Here is a 22329-nt window from a genome sequence, read left to right as displayed (position 1 = left end):
GGGACCTAATGAAACGTAAAAGCTTTTGCAAAGCAAAGGAAACTACAAACAGGACGAAAAGACAACCCTCAGAATGGCAGAAAATATTTGCAAACGAATCAATGGACAATTGCTTAATCTCCAATATATATAAACAGCCTATGCAGCTCAATATTAATAAAATAAACAACCCAATACAAAAAATGGAAGAAGATCTAAATAGACATTTATTCCAAGAAGACATAGAGATGGCCAAGACACACATGAAAATCTGCTCAACATCTCTAATTATTAGAGAAATGGAAATCGAAACTACAATGAGGTATCACATCACACCTGTTAGAATGGGCATCATCAGAAAATCTACAAACAACAAATGCTGGAGAGGGTGTGGAGATAAGGAACCTTCTTCCACTATTGTTGGGAATGTAAATCAATACAATCTCTATGGAGAACAGTATGGAGGTTCCTTTAAAAACTAAAAATAGAATTACCATATAATCCAGCAATCCCACTACTGGGCATATACCCAGAGAAAACCATAAATCAAAAAGACACATTCACCACAATGTTCATTGCAGCACTATTTACAATAGCCAGGTAATGAAAGCAACCTAAGTGCCCACAGACAGACGAATGGATAAAGATGTGGTACATATATACAATGGAATATTACTCAGCAATACATAGGAATGAAATTGGGTCATTTGTAGAGACCTTCATGGATCTAGAGACTGTCATACAGAGTGAAGTAAGTCAAAAAGAGAAAAACAAATATTGTATATTAATGCATATATGTGGAACCTAGAAAAATGGTACAGGTGAACCGGTTTGCAGGGCAGAGATAGAGACACAGATGTAGAGAACAAACATATGGACACCAAGGGGGGAATGCCATGTGATGGTGGTGGTGGGATGAATTGGGAGACTGGGATTCACATGTGCACACTTATATGTATAAAATAGATATCCAATAAGAACCTGCTGTATAAAATAAAGAAATATATTTTAAAAAAATAAAAATAAATAAATAACATTTAATTAAAAAAAACAGAAAAAAAGTTTTTCCCTTCATATAGACCTCTTTATATTAATGCATTATTTCCATGTTTATATTTGTAAATTAAAAAAAAAAAGAGGAATAAATAAACTCTACCTTGAACCAAAAAGAAAAAAAGAAAAAAAAAACAAAAACAAAACAGAACCTACCAGTTATACAGAGGAAAATTTTATCAGGGCACTTGCTCCCCTGGTAAAAATTCTTAAGTTGGTCAGAGGTGTGAAATCGTCTCCCATGCAGTCAGCAGCGCTCCCCCGCACAAGGAGCATCCTCATTGCAAAGCAGGGGGACTGTTTCGAGGCGTCTGTGAGTAAATGTGACCTGAGCCCCAGTCCTGCTGCAGCTGAACTCTTCCCACCCTTTCCAGGTAAAACACCTGAATATGTACAAGAACTTGCAAGCCTAGAGGAAGGCATGTGGAGTCACACAAGCGACAGCACGTAGGCCGACGTGATGCCTGCAGGCCAGCCAGGATGGTCCTGGCCCCAGATGCTCTTCTGGAAGCTTTCCATTTCCCTGCCTGAGATACCCCTCCTGCCACGGCCCCCACTGCTTTTTTACTTCCTCACCTTTGCATGGGGTGAAATTCCAGTGGCAGGTATGGGTGACACATCCTCTCCTTTAGCAGGTGGCAGCCTGGCAACTCCTGCAGAAAGTCCATTAGAGCCCCCCTCAAACTGGGCCAGCCACAAAGCCACGGCCCCTCACTCCCTCCCACCACCCCAGCCCCGGCACTGCTGACCGGGCAGAGAATATGGCGCCAGGCACAGCAACAGGGTCTCTTGCTGACTGGAGAGGTGTTTATATTGAACTCAACCCAGGAACACCTGGGGAGGGCTGGCAGGCAGTGTCAGGCTGCCCAAATCAGCCAATCCTCACCCCTCAGGGGCTCACAGTTGCAGAAAATGAACCTTGCTAAACAGGCCAGGTCCAAGGAACAGGTGTGGGCTCCTGAGAGTCAGGATAGACAGAGGCTGCAGCTGTGGCTTGTTTTCTTATCATTTTATCTGGTCTATGAATGGAAAACAAATTCAAGATGACCCTATCCTAATGAGAGGAACCCAGGAGTCAGGGACAGGAGTGATGGTGGGTGGAGACAGAGGCCTGGTGCCCTGGCTGCTGTGGAAGTGTCTGGAAGACCAGGCAGAGAGAGGCCGCACAGAGTGATACCTGGGGTCACAGACCTGTCAGAGCTGCTGTTTGTTAGATCAAGTCCTGCTCTGAGGTGTTCTGTGTCAGCTGTGAGCGACAGGTGAGCTGGGGGTTCTCTGCAAGGTGGGCTATGTGCACGGTTCCTGTGTTTCCAGCCCTTCTGGGGTACCTGCTCAAAGGGAGTTCCATATCCTGGGAAGGGCCTGACTATGAGAGCCCCATGGGCTGCTGGATAGCTGCACAGGTGAGCTCCATATCCTGGGAGGGACTTGACCACGAGAGCCCCGTGGGCTGTGGGTGTGGAGGTGCAGCCCAGGTGAGCTCCATATTCTGGTAATGGCCTGACCACGAGAGCCCCATGGGCTGCTGGAGACCTGGTAAAGGATATCAGGACAGTCAGTGAAGCCACCGAGGATATACATCCAGTAGCTCCTATTTCCTACAACCTGCTGGTCATTCTACCATCCACCAGGCCATGGCATTCTGTATTAGACTTCAATGATGACTTCTTCTGTATTCCATTCATCTCAGAGTCACAAGAACTTTTGGCTTGTGAGTAGCAGGACACAACATGCAACAAAAGCAATAATGCTGGGCCGTCCTGCCCCAATGGTTCAAAAATCCCCACACCATCATTGGGGAAATGTCCTCTAAAGACCTAAAATTTCTACCTCTGTAAAAGGGAACCCTCCTTCAATATGCAGATGACATTCTGATCGCCAGGCCTACTAAAGACGCCTCTGCACTACCTAGCCAAGAAAGGATAGAAGGTGTCCAAGGAAAAGGCTCAATTATCCCAGGCTAAGGTGACATGCCTGGGCTTCATTCTCACAGATATTCGGAGAAACACATCTCAGGATAGGGAAGAAGCCATTTGCAGCCTTACCTCTTCTAAAACTAGAAGACAGCTTATGGGTTCCTGGGGAGGCCAAGGTTTTCTGCATCTGGATATCTAACTACAGTCTAATAGCTGGGCCTCTACATGAAACACTGACACGAAATGATGATGATTCTTTTGAATAGAATCCAGAAGCAGCCTTTCAAGAATGGAAAGAGCAGTCAATTCAGGCCCTTGCCCAGGAACTCCCTTATTTAGCTAAACCCTTTGACCTTTACATACCCGGTCAAAGGTTAATCGCCCTTGGAGCCTTAGTGCAAAAACTGGGACCACTTGAAATGGAGCAACACAAGAATGCCCTTCAGGTATGTTAAACTATGGTCACCAAGGGCTTTGCCCACTGCCCCATCAGGCCAGGATACTGGGGTATCTAAAAAGCTGGAAATCAGCAGCCCGCAAGGCCAGCTCCCTCCTAAGGGAAAAGGAACCCACGTGGTGATCCTAACCACACAACATGCCCTGAAGTTGCAGGTGTCGCGCTGTGGACACACTGACCTCGAGTGAGGAGGCCCTCCAACTCCAACCTCCAGAGAGACAAACGGGGGCAATGGGCCCCCAAGATGACTCGTGTGACCATCACTTGACCTGGAGTTTATCTCAGAAAACAAGTCTGTGCCCCGAAAGAGCAGACTACTGCTTGCAGGACTTACTGCACCCAGACGGGAGCTAACAAGCTTGGTGGAGGAAACGTATATCACGATTTCACCATAGAAAACCCTACAGACACCACGGTGATGGTGGCCAATATGACCGGCTGGACTGCTGGCTTCTTCAAAAGGCAGTTGACTCAGTGGACGTTATGGTCCTGGATCACCACCGAACCTGGACTGTCTGGGAGTTGAGCGGGCAGGGCTTTGACACATGGTGCTGTTTGTACATTATTTCAGGGACCTAATTAAAGAAAGCACAGACTACTGCTCAGAGCATCTAGGCTGGCAAATCCGTCAGCCTAAGTTCACCGAACAAATGTGGGGTGGGGTGAAACCTGCCACAGCAGCATCTCTGTGCATCTCTTTCCTGGACCCTTAAAGGTCATTAGAATCTATAACACTTCCAATGCTCGTGCTCAGGTGGACGAGCAGTGAGGCAGGAGGCCTTGGGACAATCAACCTCACCTGGAGGCTGCTGGGGAGAAGTTTTGCCCCTCCCCCCGTGTATGAGGGCTCCCACCTCAGCATGAACCAGTTACAAAAGAGGTGTCTGCACCCTGAGCACCCCAAGAATGAGGAACGGGACAAAAAGCAGAGGAGGTGTTCGTCTCCGGCCACGTTCATTAAAAATTCCTGGGAGATAAAAAGAGAATCTGGGCAATAAAATAAAGTCTAACCTGTTTTTCCTTTGTGCTTTGTCTAATTTCACGTGCTCCTAGGGTTCCTCATGCAGAGGTCCCACACCCGGCACTTCAGACCCGATTTCCTAGTGCAGAATGGCTGGGTCGACACCTCAGCTAGCGGGGTCCCATGCAGACTCTGCGACATAGAGCCTGAGCTGCAGCCAACCCAGCCCTCGAGAGCTCCATCCCCTCCCTCCCGCAGACGCTGCTTTGACCCCTACACAGCAGCCCAGCCCACAGACCGCGGGGGAGTGCACGCTCTCACCTCTCTATTCTGTTTTCAATATATAAAGTTTCCTTTGCTTCTGAACCAAACTCAGTCTTGATCTGTTGGCTCCAATGACACTGGGCACGGGGACTCCTGTTGGGGTCCACTCTGGAGGATCAGTAACAGAAATTGAGAACATTGTAACTTCAATGAACAGATGTGTGAGCCAAACTGTAGTCAACCTAGAGCAGGGTATAAGGCTCGGGTAAAATAATATGTTTCTAAGACTTACATCTGATATTTCCATCACTTTATTATAAGCAAGTTTAGTGAAGATGTCTGTCTTATTTGTCAGGTCAACATTAGAGAAATGAAGTGATTTATTCCCAAGGATGTACATCGAATACTCTTGGCTGAAGCTTTAATCTTGTTTTGAATGCTTTTCCATTGAAAATGATACCTCTCTTTCAGCTTCCCCATTTCTGAGAAGTATAAAATCTTATAATTTATTATTACCAAAGGGGAAAGGTAGGTGAAGGGATAAATTAACAGTTTGGGATTAAAACATACACACTGCTATGTATAAAACAGATCATCAACAAGGAACTATTGTATAGCACAGGGAACTACACTGAATATTTTGCAATAACCTATAAGGGGAAATAATCTGAAAAAGAATAGATATTTTTATTGACATCATCTATCAATGACAGATAAAATGTAACCTAAGCAATGCCGATGGTGAACACTTCTGACTCTGAAGATTTCAATCATCTAAAGTTTGGACTCTGCCTAATTCCCAAGGCCCTTAATGGACATATATGTAGCCATAGCTTAAAAATTCCCCAGTTTGGGGTTCAGGGAGGCACTGATTTGGAAAACTCCCTGGTGTTATCCTTACATGCACGGGACAATTCCTACGGCTAAAACATGCCTGTCACACCTAGAGGATGGTACACCATTTGATCGGAAAAAGTTTGGAAAAGGCACCTCCTCTCCTCATCGCCTGGTGCTCGGGTTCACCCCTCCAGCATCTTTCCTAACAATCTCCTCACTTGGGGATATCAGCACCGTCAACATCCTGTTGAACACAGTTTGGAATTTCTCCAGAGGATGAAGCGGAAGGATGAGAAAAATTTAGAGACAAGTCCTAGGTGTTCGGACAGGCACATGCCACTCTAATTTCCAATCCGGAAGACAAATTCATCAAAGGCTAGAATTGCCCACGAAAACAGAATAGGGCTAGAGGAAATCCCGCTGTTTTGTGTCCAGTTTCCAAAAACACAAGTTGAAAAATGGAACTCAGGGGCACTAAAATTCATGAAACTGCAGAGTTGAAAATATCTATCATCAAAAAATGTCTTGAGGTAAGTCACAGAAAAGGACTTGTAAGCAAGGGAGATTGTCAGGAAACAGATTTGAAGAGGTGGAAAGGACTCCCCATTAAAGCACAAGAAAAGGGGCTGAACATCACCAATGATGCAGTTGGCAAAAAGGGCATATGCATTTTTTCTGAATATATTCAAATAAAGGCCATACACACGTTTTATCCAACCAAACAGGTGGGCACTGGAAATCAATACTACAAAATGTATCACTTCACATCAGTCAGAAGGGTCATCCACATAAAGTGTAAACACCCGAAATGCAGGACAGGGTGAGGAGAAAAGGGAGCCCAGTGAGGCTGATAGTGGAAATGTAATTTGCCAATGGCCACTCTGGAGAAGTGTATTATGTTTGCTAAAACATCTAAAAAATGAGCTACAGAGCATAGGGCACTTGCACTCATGGGTGTATACCTTGGGAAAAACAAAAATCGACAGAAAACAGGCACCCCAACGTTTACCACCTCTCTGTTAAAAAGGGCCTCAACTTCGATATAACATAAATGTCCCTGGAAGGAAAATATGGATAAAAGAGATGGGGTACTTATGTAGAGTGGAATATTAATCATCCAGAAATCAATGAAATAAGGCCAGTTGTAACAACACTGTAGGAGATACATACGATCATTCTAAGTGACGTATGTCAGAAAGAAAAAGACACATATCATAAGATGTCACTTAAAGGTGGAATCAAAAATGGCTACACATGAAATAAATTACAAAACAGAAACATAGTCAAATATGTAGAAAATAGACATAAGGCTGCTAAATGGGAAAGGTGGGGAAGGGTGAGGTATTATCCAGGAGGTTGAAATTAGAAAAGATACCATTCCAAGTACCAAATTGAATAACTGACAAGGCCTACACGGTACCTCAAAGAACTGCACTCAGCCCACTCAAGTCACTGGAAAATAATACATATGAGTGGTAGGCATCTGAAAAAGAATTTATTGTTGTCTCACAGTACATGAATCAAGTGGATGCACAGCAGCAAAAAACAGAGCTTTGAAAATCAGCTGTAACCAATATAAAAATAAATTTAAAAATATGTATAAAAACAGTGAGACAGACAAAACTTCTTACAACATTTGTTGAAGGGCTATGATGTAACATGGATTGAACACATGTAGACCCACAGCAGGATGATATATAAGGCTGGAAGCTATGCACGCTAAGACATGTTAGAGAGGCTGGGTGAGGAAATGCAGACCTTTTAAAGTAATACAGCCTGGTACCCATTCCATGGGTCCCAAATCTGCAGGTTCAAGGTAATCTTCTGACAGCGAAAACATGCCTGGAAAACCAAGATGAACGTACACCGTGTGCTCATGAAAGGTATCTAAAATGCACCTCATTTTTGATCTCCTGGTGCTGGGGTTCGCCATTCCAGCCACATTACTAACAATCTCCCCACTTGGAGAATCAGCACCTTTAACCTCCTATTTCACACAGTTTGCAATTTGTGCAGAGGATAAACGGGAAGAGGGGGAACCAATGAGAGACTAGCTGTAGGAGTTTTGACAGGCACATGTCACTCTAATTTCCCATTAGGAAGAAGAATTAACCAAAGGCTCAGCCTGCCTCCCCAGAACCAGAATAGGGCCGGAAGCAATACAATGGTTTGGCGGCCAGCTCACAAAAAATGCGAGTTGAAAAATGGAGCTCAGGAGCAGACAATTCAAAGACCTGCAAAGATATAAATGATAACCAACATCCAAAAATATATTCAGGTAAGGCAACGAAGAGGATCTGAATGAGCGGCAGAATTGCAGGAAACAGATTTCAAAACGTAGATTTTACTCACAGTTAAAGCATATGAAAAGCAGCAGAATTTCTAAAATGATGCAGTTGGGCAAAAGGGTGTATGCGTGTTTTTCATGAATATCTTCAGGAAAAAAACACATACAGAGTTTTTGGCCAACCAAGCAAGCGGGAAATGCAAGTCCGCTCAACAAAGAAGTCTCAATTTCCACTGCTCAGAAAGGCCATCCAAAAAATGTGTACAAACCAGAAATGCAGGAGAGGCCATGGAGAACAGGGAGCTACTCACGCTGATGGGTGGGGTATAAATATCCAAGAGCCACTCTGAAGAAGTGTATGCTGTTTCCTAAAACATCTAAAATACAAAGCCCCCGAGCAAAGGGGACTTCAACTCATGGGCATATGACTTGGGAAGACTAAATATCAACAAGACACAGGCACCCCAAAATTTAGGGCTGCTCTGCATACAAGAACCTCCACTTCAGTTCACATAAAGTATGCCAGGAAAAAGAGAAATGCATAAAGAACTTGTGGTAATTTTGTACAACGGAATATCACTCAGACGTGATATCAATGCCATAAGGCCAGTAGCAGCATAATGAGTGGATTAAGGTACGATGATTCTAAGTGCAATAAGTCACACAGAAAAAGAATCTAATCATAAGATATCACTTATAGAGGTAATGTCAACATCACAACACATGAACTGAATTAGGAAAGAGAACAGAGTCTCACATTTAGAAAACACTCTTATGCCTGCTTAAGGGGAAAGTAGAGGTGGGGTGATGCATAAAACTAGAGTTTGATGTTAGCACAGGTACCATTCCATAAACCAAATACAGAATAGACAAGACCTACACTTTCCTCAGTGAACGGGACTCAACACCCCTATTCCACGCACAGGAATATATCTGACTAGTAAAAAATCTTAAAACCTATGTATTAATATGTCTCTGTAAGGGAATCAATTGTGTCTAGACCGGCATAAACACGTCCGTGAAAATCAGTTCAACCCCATTATAAAAATGAATTTCAAAAACAAAACAAAATAACAGCGAAATTCTTACACAATTCCTTCAGGGGTTCTGATGAAACCTGGAATGACCCTATCTGCAAAGACAGCTGGATGAGACATAAGGCTGGACACCAGGGAATGAGAGGACTGGCGAGATTGGGAGAGAAAATGCACACCCTTTAAAGTAGTAATGCATGCCAGCACTCCATGGGTCCCAAATCTCCAGGTAGAAGGGAATATCACTCCATTATAACATGTATGGGAAACCTAGAGAATGAACACACTGTTTTGGGAAAGGTTTCTAAAAGTCTCCTAATTTTTCCTCTCCTTGTGCTCCAATTTGGCTTTCCAACTGCTTTACTATCAATCTCCCAACTTTGGAGAGTCAACCCCTAAAACCTCCTGGTTCGCACAGTTTGCTAATTGTGCAGAGGATGAAAGGGAAGAGGGAGAACCAATCAGAGAGTAGATGAAGGCATTTGGACGGGCACATGTCACTCTAATTTCCCATTCAGGAAGAAGACTTAACCAAAGCCTCAGCCAACAGCAGGGAACCAGTATAGCCACCCCTGGAACCAGTATAGGTCCTGAAGCAATATTGTGGATTTGCAGACAGCTCACAAAAATGGGATTTCAAAATTGGAGCTCAGGGGCACAGAAATTCACAAACCTGCAGTTATAAAGAACTACTCAATTCCAAAAATCTGTTGAGGAAAGGCAAAGAAGTGGACTTGAAAATGAGGCAGAATTGCACAAAACATATTTCAAGAGGTAAATTAGAATCACCTTTAAAGCTCAGGAAAAGCATCACAACTTCGACAATGATGCACTTGGCCAAAAAGCGCGTATGACTTTTCTCCTGAATTCAGGAGAAAACGCATACACCCTTTTTGGCCAATCAAGCAAGCGCACAATGCAAATCCACAGTACAAAGAATTGTCACTTCCAACCGGTAAAAAGGGATATCTGAAAATCTGTAAAAACCACAAAGGCAAGAGAGAGATGACAAGGGCATGAAGCAATGTGATCCCAAGGGTCATGGAGGATTGTGATGACAAGTGCATGGAGCATTGTGATGACAAGATTATGTAGCATTTGCTGACAAAGGCATGGAGCAATGTGATGACAAGGTTCATTGAGCACTGTGATGACAAGCCTCAAGGAGCACTGTGATTAGAATGGTCATGGAGCATTGGGATGACAAGGGCATGGATCATTGTGATGACAAGGGTCATGGAGCATTTTGATCACAAGAGTCCCGGATCATTGTGTTGTCAGGTTTCATGGAGCATTGTGATGACAGTGGTCCTGGAGCATTGTGATGGCAGGGATCATGGAGCATTGTGATGAGAAGTTCATGGAGCATTGGGCTGAAAATGTTCATGGAGTATTGTGATGAAAGGGGTCATGGAGCATTGTGATGACAAGGTACTGGAGCATTGTGATAAGAAGACCATGGAGTCTTGTGATGACAAGTCTCATGGATCATTCTGATGAAAAGGGGCATGGAGCATTGTGATTACAGGGGTCTTGGAGCATTGTGATCACAAGGGCATGGAGCATTGGGATGAGAAGGACATGGAGCGTTCTGATGACATGCATCACGGAGCACTGTGATGACAAGGGTATGGAGCATAGTGATTACAGGGGTCTTGGAGCACTGTGATGAAAAGGGCATGGATCATTGTGATGAAAAAGGCATGGAGCCTTGTCATGACAGGGTTCAAGGAGCATACTGACGACAAGTGTCAGGGAGCATTGTGATGACAAGGGTATTGAGCATTGTGATGACAAAGGTCATGGAGCATTGTGATGAGAAGACCATGGATAATTGTGATGACGAGCGTCATGGGGCATTGTGATGATAAGTGTTATGGAACATTTTGATCAGAAGGATTGGGAGCATTGTGATGACAGAGGTCATAGAGCATTTTGATTTCATTGTTATGACAATAGCATGAAGCATTATTATGATGGGCATGGTGCATTTTGATGACAGTGTTCATGGAGCAGTGAGATGAAAAGGGGCATGGAGCATTGTGATAACAGCAGTCTTGGAGCATTGTGTTGACAAGGGCATGGAGCATTGTGATTACAGGGGCCGTGGAGCATTGTGATGACAAGGGTCATGGAGCCTTGTGATGACAAGGCTGTGGAACATTCTGATGGCAGGGGTCATGGAGCATTGTTATGACAGGGGTAATGGAGCATTGTGATGACAAGGGCATTGAGCATTCATCTGAAAAATTACATGGATTATTGTGATGAGAGGGGGAAGGAGCATTGTGATGACAAGGGCACGGAATATTGAGATACATGGGTCATGCAGGATTGTAATGACAAGCGCATGGAGCATTGTGATAAGAAGGACATCGAGCATTGTGAGGACAAGCGTCATGGAGCTTTGTGATGACAAGGCCATGGAGCAATGTGATGAGAGTTTTCATGGAGCATTGTGATGACAATGGCATGCAGCATTGTGATGCCAAGGGTCATGGAGCTTTGTGATGACAAAGGTCATGGAGCATTTTGATGACAAGTGTGTGGTGCACTCAGTTGTGAAGGGCGGGGAGCACTGTGATGACAGGGTCATGGAACAATTTGATGAAAATTGTCATGGAACATTTTGATGAAAGTGGTTATGGAACGTTGTGATGTCAGGGGTCCTGGAGCATTTTGATGAAAAGGGTCATGGAGCATTTTGATGACAGGGGTTATGGAACATTGTGATGTCAGGGGTCATCGAACATTGTGATGATAAGTGCATGTAGCATTGTGATGACAGGAGTCATGGAACATTGTGATGACAGGGGTGAGGGAGTATTGAGATGAGTAGTGATGTAACATTGTGATATCAGTGGTGAGAGATCATTTTGATGAGAAGTGCATGGAGCATTGTGATGACAAGGTTTATGGAGCACTGTGATGAAAAGATTGTGGAGCACTGTGATGACAACTGCATGGCATATTGTGATGACATGGGTCATGGAGCATTGTGCTGAGAAAGGCATAGAGCATTGTGATGACAAGGGTCAAATAGCATTGTGATGAAAAGTTCATGGAGCATTGTGGTGAAAATTGTCACAGAGATTCGTGATGATGAGGGCATGTACCATTGTGACGACAAAGGTCATGAAGCATTGAGATGACTGGAGTCACGGAGCATTGTGATGACAGGGGTCATGGAGCATTGTGATAACAAGGGCATGGAGCATTGTGATGACAAGTGTCATGGAGGATTCTTATGACAAAGGTAATGGAGCATTGTGATGACAATCGCTTGGAGCATTGTGAGGACAAGGGTCAGGGAGCATTGTACTGACATGTGCATGGAGAATTGTGATGACAAGTGTCATGCAGCACTCTGATGACAAGCTTGTGAAGTATTTTGATGACAGTGGTATGGAGCATTCTGATGACATGCGTCATGGAGCTTTGTGATGACAAGGGCATTGAGCATTGTGAGGAGAAGTGCATCGAGCATTGTGATGACAAGCCTCATGGAGGTTTGTGATGACAAATGCATGGAGAAATGTGATGAGAGGGTTCATGGAGCATTGTTATGACAATGGAATGGAGCATTGTGATACCAAGGGTCATGGAGCTTTGTGATGACAAAGGTCATGGAGCATTTTGATGACAAGCACGTAGTGCATTGTGATGAGATGTGCAGGGAGCATTGTGATGACATGGGTTATGGAGCATTGGGCTTACATGCGCATCGAGCATTGTGCTGACAAATGTCATGGAGCATTGTGCTGAAAACTGCATGGAGCTTTGTGATGACAAGGGTCACAGAGCATTGTGATGAATAGTTCATGGAGCAATGTGATGAGAGTCATGGAGCAATGTTATGAAATGTATCATGGAACATTTTGATGACAGGGGTTATGGAACATTGTGATGTCAGGGGTCATGGAGCATTGTGATGAAACGTGTCATGGAGCATTTTGTGACAGGGGTTATGGAACATTGTGATGTCAGGGGTCATGGAGCATTGTGAAGATATGGGCATGTAGCATTGTGATGATATGGGCATGTAGCATTTTGATGACAGGGTTCATGGAACATGGTGATGACGGGGTGAGGGAGTATTGTCATGACTAGTGATGGAACATTGTGATATATGTGGTGAGAGAGCATTTAGATGAGAAGTGCATGGAGAATTGTGATGACACGTTTTATGGAGCATAGCGAGGAAAAGGATGTGGAGCAATTTGATGACAAGCGCATGGCGAAATGTTATGACATGGGTCATGGAGCATTGTGCTGATAAGTGCATGGAGCATCGTGATGACAAGCGTCATGGAGCATTGTGCTGACAAAGGCATGTAGCATTGTGATCACAAGGCTCATAGGGTTTTGTGATGAAAAGTTCATGGAGCATTGTGGTGTCAAAGGTTACAGAAACTTGTGTGACGAGGGCATGGACCATTGTGATGACAAAGGTCATGAATCATTGTGATGACTGGAGGCACGGAGCACTGTGATGACAAGGGCATGGAGCACTGTGATTACAGGGGCATGGAACATTGGTCTGACAAGTTTCATGGATTACTGTGAGGACAGTGTGCATGACGCATTGTGATGACAAGGTCATGGAGCATTGTGATGACAAGGTTATGGATTATTGTGAAGACAGGTGTCAGGGAACATTTTGATGACATATGTCATTGTCCATTGCGATGACAATGGCATGGAGTGTTGTGATGCCAAGTGTCATGGAGGATTGTGAAGACAAATGTAATGGAGCATTTTGATGACAAGGGCTTAGAACATCGTGATGACAAGGGTCATGGAGCATTGTGATGACAAGAGCAGGGAGCATTGTGATGACAAATGTCACAGAGCCTTGTGTGACGAGGGCATGGACCATTGTGATGACAAAGGTCATGAAGCATTGTGATGATTGGAGTCACGGAGCATTGTGATGACATGGGTCAGGTAGCATTGTGTTGACAAGGGCATGTTGCATTGTGATAAAAGGGGCATGGAACATTGGTCTGACAAGTTTCATGGATTATTGTGATGACAGTGGGCATGGCACTTTGTGATGACAAGGGCATGGAGCACTGTGGTGACAAAGGTCACAGAGCCTTGTGTGATGAGAGCATGGACCATTGTGATATAAAATGTCATAAATCATTGTGATGACTAGAGTCACGGAGCATTGTGATGACAGGGGCATGGAACATTGGTCTGACAATTTTCATGGATTATTGTGATGACAGTGGGCATGGCTCATTGTGATGACAAGGGCATGGAGCATTGTGATGACAAGGTCATGGAGTATTGTGAAGACAGATGTCAGGGAGCATTGTGAGGACATATGTCATGGTCCATTGCGATGACAATGGCATGGATTATTGTGATGCCAAGTGTCATGGAGCATTGTGATGACAAGTGTTATGGAACATTTTGATCAGAAGGGTTTGGAGCATTGTGATGACAGAGGTCATTGAGCATTTTGATTTCCTTGTGATGACAATAGCATGAAATATTATGGTGATGGGCACGGTGCCTTATGATGACATGTTTCATGAAGCATTGAGAAGAAAAGTGGCATGGAGCACTGTGATTACAGGGGTGTTGGAGCATTGTGATGACAAGGGCATTGAGCATTGTGATTACAGTGGTCTTGGAGCATTGTGATGACAAGGGTCACGGAGGCTTGTGATGACAAGGCCGTGGAACATTGTGATAGCAGGGGTCATGAAGCATTGTTATGACAGGTGTAATGGAGCATTGTGATGACAAGGGTATGGGGCATTGGTCTGAAAAGTTTCATGGATTATTTTGATGAGAGTGGGCATGGAGCATTGTGATGACAAGGGCACGGAACACTGTGATACATAGATCATGCAGGATTGTAATGGCAAGGGCATATAGCATTGATTTGAGAAGGACATCGAGCATTGTGATTACAAGAGTCATGGAGATTTGGGATGACTAGTGCATAGAGCAATGTGATGAGAGGCTTCATGAATCATTGTGATGACACTGGAATGGAGCATTGTGATGCCAATGGTCATGGTGCTTTGTGATGACAAATGTCATGGATCATTTTGATGACATGTGTTATGGAGCATTGTGAGGTCAGGGGTCATGGAGCATTGTGATGAAAAGGGTCATGGAACATTTTGATTACATGGGTTATGGATCATTGTGATGTCAGGGGTCATGGAGCACTGTGATGATAAGGGCATGTAGTATTGTGATGACAGAGATCAGGGAAAATTGTGATGACAAGGGTGAGGGAGTATTGTTATGACTAGTGATGGAACATTGTGATATCAGTGGTGACGGATCATTTTGATGAGAAGTGCATGCAGCATTGTGATGACAAGCTGGTGGAGCATTTTCCTGACAAGCGCATGGAGCATTGTGATGACAAGGGTCATTGAGTATTGTGCTGAGAAAGGCATGGAGAATTGTGATGACAAGGGTCATGGAGCATTGTGATGAAAAGTTCATGGAGCATTGTGGTGACACAGGTCACAGAGGCTTGTGATGACGAGGGCATTGACCATTGTGATGACAAAGATCATGAAGCATTGTGGTGAATGGAGTCACGGAGCATTGTGATGACAGGGGTCATGGAGCATTGGGATGTCAAGGGCATGGAGCATTGTGATGACAGGAGCATGGAGCAATGGTCTCACAAATTTCATGGATTATTGTGATGACAGTGGGCATGGTGCATTGTGATGAAAAGAGCATGGAACATTGTGATAACAACGTCATGGATTATTGTGAAGACAGGTGTCAGGGAACAATGTGATGACATATGTCACGGTCCATTGTGATGCCAATGCCATGGAGCATTGTGATGCCAAGTGTCATGGAGGATTGGGATGACAAAGGTAAAGGAGCATTGTGATGATCAGGACATGGAGCAATGTGATGGCAAGACCGTGGAGCATTGTGATGAGAAGACCATGGATAATTGTGATGACGAGCATCATGGAGCTTTATGATGAAAAGAGCCATGGAGCATTCTGACATAAGATATTACTTATGAAGGAAATGTAAACATGGCTAAACATGAACTGAATTAGGAAAGAGAACAGAGTCTCACATTTAGAAAACATACTTATGGCTGCTTAGGGGAAAGAAAGGTGGGAAGATGCACAAAACCAGAGTAGGAAATTAGCACAGGTACCGTTCAATAATCCAAATACAGAATAGACAAGTCCTACTCCTTCCTCAGTGAACGGGACTCAACACCCCTGTTCCCCGCAGAGGAATATATCTGATTAGAAAGAATCTTTTTTTTTTTTTTTTTTTTTTTTTTTTTTTTGCGGTATGTGGGCCTCTCACTGTTGTGGCCTCTGTGGTTGCGGAGCACAGGCTCCGGACACGCAGGCTCAATGGCCATGGATCATGGGCCAAGCCGCTCCGCGGCATGTGGGATCCTCCCAGACCGGGGCACGAACCCGTGTCCCCTGCAGCAGCAGGCGGACTCTCAACCACTGTGCCACCAGGGAAGCCCCTGATTAGTAAGAATCTTAAAACTTATGTATCGATATGTCTCCGTAAGGGAATCAAGTCTGTCTAGACCGGCATAAACACGTCAGTGAAAATAAGCTCAACCTCATTATAAAAATGAATTTCAAAAACAAAACCAAAAAAAACAGCGAAATTCTAACACAATTCCTTCAGGTGTTATGATAAAACCTGTAATGACCCTATACAAAATGACAACTGGATGACACATAAGGCTGGTCACTTGGGACTGAGAGGTTTGGTGAAATTGGGTGAGAAAATGCAGACGCTTTAAAGCAATAATGCATTCCACCAATTCCATGGGTCCCAACTCTCCAGGTAGAAGGGAATATCACTACAGTTATAACATGTACGGGAAACCAAGAGAATGGACACACTGTGTATACGAAAACTTTCTAAAACTCAACTAATAGTCCCTCTCCTGGTGCTCTGGTTTGAATTTCCAACTGCTTTATTATCAATCTCCCAACTTGGAGAGACAGCCCCTTTAACCTCCTGTTTCTCACACGTTGCCAAATTGGCAGAGGATGGAAGGGAAGATGGAGAACCAATGAGAGAGTATCTGTTAGGCATTTGGACGGGCACATGTCACTCTAATTTCCGGGCAGGAAGAAGAATTAATGAAAGTCTCAGCCAACCACTGGGAACCTCTATAGGTCCGGAACCAAAATTTTGGACTTGCGGTCAGCTCACAAAATAGAGTTGAAAAATGGAGCTCAGGGGCACAGCAATTCACAAACTGGCAGAGTAAGAAAGGGCAACTATCGTCCAAAAATCTGTTCAGGGAAAGCAACGAGGAGGACTTGAAAGCGAGCCAGAATAGCAGGAAACAGATTTCAAGGGGTACATTGGAATCACATTCAAACAACAGGAAGAGGGACACAATTTCGACAATGATAAACTTGGCCAAAAAGGTCGTATGCGTTGTCTCCTGAATATATTCAGGAGAAAACACATACGCCCTTTTTGGCCAAGCAAGCAAGTGGGCAATGCAAATCAGCACTACAAAATGTATCACTTCCCACCGGTCAAAAGGGACATCCGCAAAATGTGTAAAAACCAGAAATGCAAGACAGGCACTGGAGAACAGAGAGCCCAGTTATGCTGATGGGCAGGATGTAAATTACCAACTGCCTTTGTGGAGGAGTTCACTGTGTTCCCTAAAACAAGTAAACAAGAGAGATACCGAACCAAGTGCACTTCCAGTCTAGGGAATATACCTTGGGAAAACTGAAAATCAATAAGACAGAGCCACCCCAAATTTGGGGCTGCACTGCTTACAGGAACCTCAACTTGGGTACACCTTAAATATCCCAGGAAAGACAAAAATGGTTTAAGAAATTGTATTACTTATGGACGATGGAATATCCCCCAGCCATGAAATCAATGTCATGAGGCAAGTAGCAGCAAAAAGAGTGGATTCAGGTACAATGATTCTAAGTGAAATAAGTCACAGAGAAAAGGAAACTTATCATAAGATATCGCTTATGAAGATCCTGTAAACATGGCTACACATGAACTGAGTTAGGAAAGAGAACAGAGTCTCACATTTAGAAAACAATCTTATGCCTGCCTAAGCGGGAAGGAAAGGTGGGGTGATGCATAAAACCAGAGTTTGATATCAGTACAGGTACCGTTCCAAAAACCAACTAGGAATTATACAAGTCCTACACCTTCGTCAGTGAAAGGGACTCAAAACCCCATATTTCCCGCAGAGGAATATATCTGACTAGTAAGAATCTTAAAACCTATGTATTGATATGTCTCCGTAAGGGAATCAAGTGTGTCTAGACTGGCATAAACATGGCAGTGAAAATCAGCTCAAACCCACTATAAAAAGGAATTTCAAAAACCAAACAAAAAAATAGGGAAATTCTTTACAATTCCTTCAGGGGCTCTGATGAAACCTGGATTGACCATATCTACAACGACAGTTTGATGTGGCATAAGGCTGGACACTTGGGACTCAGAGAATTGGTGAGATTGAGTCAGCAAATGCAGACCATTTAACAATAATGCGTGGCACACATTCCAAGGATCCCAACTCTCCAGGTTGAAGGGAATTTTACTACAGCTATAACATGTACGGGAAAGCAAGAGAATGGACACACTGTGAATACGAAAGGTTTCTAAAACTCAACTAATAATCCCTGTCCTTGTGCTTCGGTTTGAATTTCCAACTGCTTTGCTATCAATCTCCCAACTTGGAGAGACAGCCCCTTTAACCTCCTGGTTCTCACAGGTTGCAAATTAGGCAGAGGATGAAATGAGAGATGGAGAACCAAAGAGAGAGTAGCTGTTAGGCATTTGGAAGGGCACATTACACTCTAATTTCCCGGCAGAAAGAAGAATTAACCAAAGTCTCAGCCACACTCCGGGAACCAGTATAGATCCTGAAGCAAAATTTTGGACTTGCGGTCAGCTCACAAAAAACGAGTTAAAAAATGGAGCTCAGGGGCACGGCAATTCACAAATTGGCAGAGCAATAAAGGGCAACTATTGTCCAAAAATCTGTTGAGGGAAGGCAACGAGGCGGACTTGAAAGCGAGCCAGAATAGCAGGAAACAGATTTCAAGAGGTACATTGGTATCGCCTTCAAAGCACAGGAAGAGGGGCACAAGTTCGACAATGATGCACTTGGCCAAAAAGGGCGTATGCGTTTTCTCCTGAATATATTCAGGAGAAAACACATAAGCCCTTTTTGGCCAAGCAAGCAAGCGGGCAATGCAAATCGGCACTACAAAATGTATCACATTCCACCGATCAAAAGGGACATCCGCAAAATGTGTAAAAATCAGAAAGGCAAAACAGGCCCTTTAGAACAGAGAGCCCAGTTATGCTGATGGGCGGGATGTAAATTACAAACTGCCTTTGTGGAGGAGTTCACTGTGTTCCTTAAAAGAAGTAAACAAGAGAGCTACAGAACCAAGGGTACTTCCAGTCTAGGGAATATACCTTGGGAAAACTGAAAATCAATAAGACAGAGCCACCCCAAAATTAGGGCTGCACTGCTTACAAGAACTTCAACTTGGGTACACCTTAAATACCCCAGGAAAGACAAAAATGGTTTAAGAAATTGTATTACTTACGGACGATGGAATATCCCCCAGCCATGAAATCAATGTCATGAGGCCCGTAGCAACAAAATGAGTGGATTCAGGTACGATGATTCTAAGTGAAATAAGTCACAGAGAAAAAGAAAATTATCATAAGATATCACTTATGAAGGTCCTGTAAACATGGCTACACATGAACTGAGTTAGGAAAGAGAACAGAGTCTCACATTTAGAAAACACTCTTATGCCTCCTTAAGGGGGAAGGAGAGGTGGGGTGATGCATAAAACCAGAGTTTGATATTAGTACAGGTACCGTTCCAAAAACCAACTACGGAACAGAATTAACCTACACCTTTCTCAGTGAAAGGGACTCAAAACACCATATTTCCCGCAGAGGAATATATCTGACTAGTAAAAATCTTATAACCTATGTATTGATAAGTTTCCATAAGGGAATCAAGTGTGTCTAGACTGGCATAAACATGGCAGTGAGAATCAGCTCAAATCCACTATAAAATTGAATTTCAAAAACAAAACAAAAAAACAGGGAAATTCTTTACAATTCCTTCAGGGGCTCTGATGAAACCTAGAATGACCCTATCTACAATGACAGCTGGATGTGAAATAAGGCTGGACACCGTGGGCTGAGAGAATTGGTGTGACTGGGTCAGCAAATGCAGACCAAATAAAGCAATAATGCGTGGCACACATTCCAAGCGTCCCAACTCTCCAGTTTGAAGGTAATATTACTACAGCTATAACATGTACGGGATACCTAGAGAATGGACACACTGTGAATACGAAATGTTTCTAAAACTAACCTAAGTCCCTCTCCTGGTGCTCCGGTTTGAATTTCCAACAGCCTTACTATCAATATCCCAACTTGGAGAGACAGGCCCTTTAACCTCCTGGTTCGCACAGGTTGCCAATTTGGCAGAGGATGAAAGGGAAGCTGGAGAACCAATGAGAGAATAGCTGTTAGGCATTTGGACGGGCACATGTCACTCCAATTTCCCGGCAGGAAGAAGAATTAATCAAAGTGTGTGCCACCCAGTGGGAAACTGTAGAGGTCCTGAACCAAAATTTTGGACTTGTGGTCAGCTCACAAAAAAGGAGTTGAATAATGGAGATCAGGGGCACAGCAATTCACAAACTGGCAGAGTACTAAATGGCAACTATCGTCCAAAAATCTGTTGAGTGAAGGCAACGAGGGGGACTTGAAAGCGAGCCGGAATAGCAGGAAACAGATTTCAAGATGTACATTGGAATCACTTTCAAAGCACAGGAAGAGGGGCACAACTTCGACAATGATGCACTGGGCCAAAAAGGGCGTATGCGTTACCTCCAGAATATAATCAGGAGGAAACGCCTACGCCCTTATGGGCCAAGCAAGCAAGCGGCAATGAAATTCTGCAGTACAAAGAAATATCACTTCTCAGCGCTCAAAAGGGACATCTGCAAAATGTGTAAAAACCAGAAAGGCAAGACAGGCCCTGGAGAACAGGGAGCCAAGTTATGCTGATGGGCAGGATGTAAATTGCCAACCGCCTCTCTGGAGGAGTGCAATGTGTTCCCTAAAACAATTAAACAACAGAGCTACAGAGCCAAGGGCACTTCCAGTCTAGGGAATATACCTTGGGAAAACTGAAAATCAATAAGACAGAGCCACCCAAAAATTTAGGGCTGCACTGTTTACAAGAACCTCAACTTGGGTACACCTTAAATATCCCAGGAAAGACAAAATTGGTTCAAGAAATTTTAGTACTTACGTACGATGGATTATACCTCAGCCATGAAATCAATGTCATAAGGCCAGTAGCAGCAAAATGAGTGGATTCAGGTACGATGATTCTAAGTGAAATAAGTCACAGAGAAAAAGAAACTTATCATAAGATATCACTTATGAAGGTCCTGTACACATGGCTACATATGAACAGAGTTAAGAAAGAGAAAAGAGCCTCTCATTTACAAAACACTTTTATGCCTTCTTAAGGGGAAAGGAGAGGAGGGGTGATGCAGAAAACCAGAATTTGATATTTGTACAGGTACCATTCCAAAAACCAAATATGGAAGAGACAAGACCTACACCTTCCTCAGTGAAAGGGACTCAAAACCCCATATTTCCCGCATTGGAATATATCTGACTAGTAATAATCTTAAAACCTATATATTGATATGTCTCCATAAGGGAATCAAGTGTGTCTAGACTGGCATTAACATGGCAGTGAGAATCAGCTCAAACCCACTATAAAAAGCAATTTCAAAAACAAACAAACAAAAAATAAACCGGGAAATTCTTTACAATTCCTTCGGGGCTCTGATGAAACCTAGAATGACCCTATCTACAACGACAGCTGGATGTGGCATAAGGCTGGACACTTGGGACTGAGAGGATTGGTGAGATAGGGTGAGCAAATGCAGACCTTTTAAAGCAATAATGCGTGGCACACATTCCCAGGGTCCCAACTCTCCAGGTGGAAGGGAATATTACTACAGCTATAACATGTATGGGAAACCTAGAGAATGGACACAGTGTGAATACGAAAGGTTTCTAGAACTCAACTAATAGTCCCTCTCCTGGTTCTCCAGCTAGAATTTCCAACTGCTTTACTATCAATCTCCCAACTTGGAGAGACAGCCCCTTTAACCTCCTGGTTCGCACAGTTTGCCAATTTGGCAGAGGATGAAAGGGAAGAGGGAGAATCAATGAGAGAGTAGCTGTTAGGCATTTGGACGGGCACATGTCACTCTAATTTCCCAGCAGGAAGAAGAATTAACCAAAGTCTCACCCACCCGCCGGGAACCAGTATAGGTCCTGAACCAAAAGTTTGGATTTGCGGTCAGCTCACAAAAAACAAGTTGAAAAACGGAGCTCAGGGGCACAGCAATTCACAAACTGGCAGAGTAATAAAGGACAACTATAGTCCAAAAACCTGTTGAGGGAAGGCAACAAGGCGGACTTGAAAGCGAGCCAGT

Source organism: Hyperoodon ampullatus, assembly GCF_949752795.1.
Source record: "Hyperoodon ampullatus genome assembly, contig: SUPER_X_unloc_1, whole genome shotgun sequence".
Classification (NCBI taxonomy): domain Eukaryota; kingdom Metazoa; phylum Chordata; class Mammalia; order Artiodactyla; family Ziphiidae; genus Hyperoodon; species Hyperoodon ampullatus.
The sequence above is the reverse complement of the archived record's forward strand: the minus strand, read 5'-3'. Positions refer to the sequence as shown.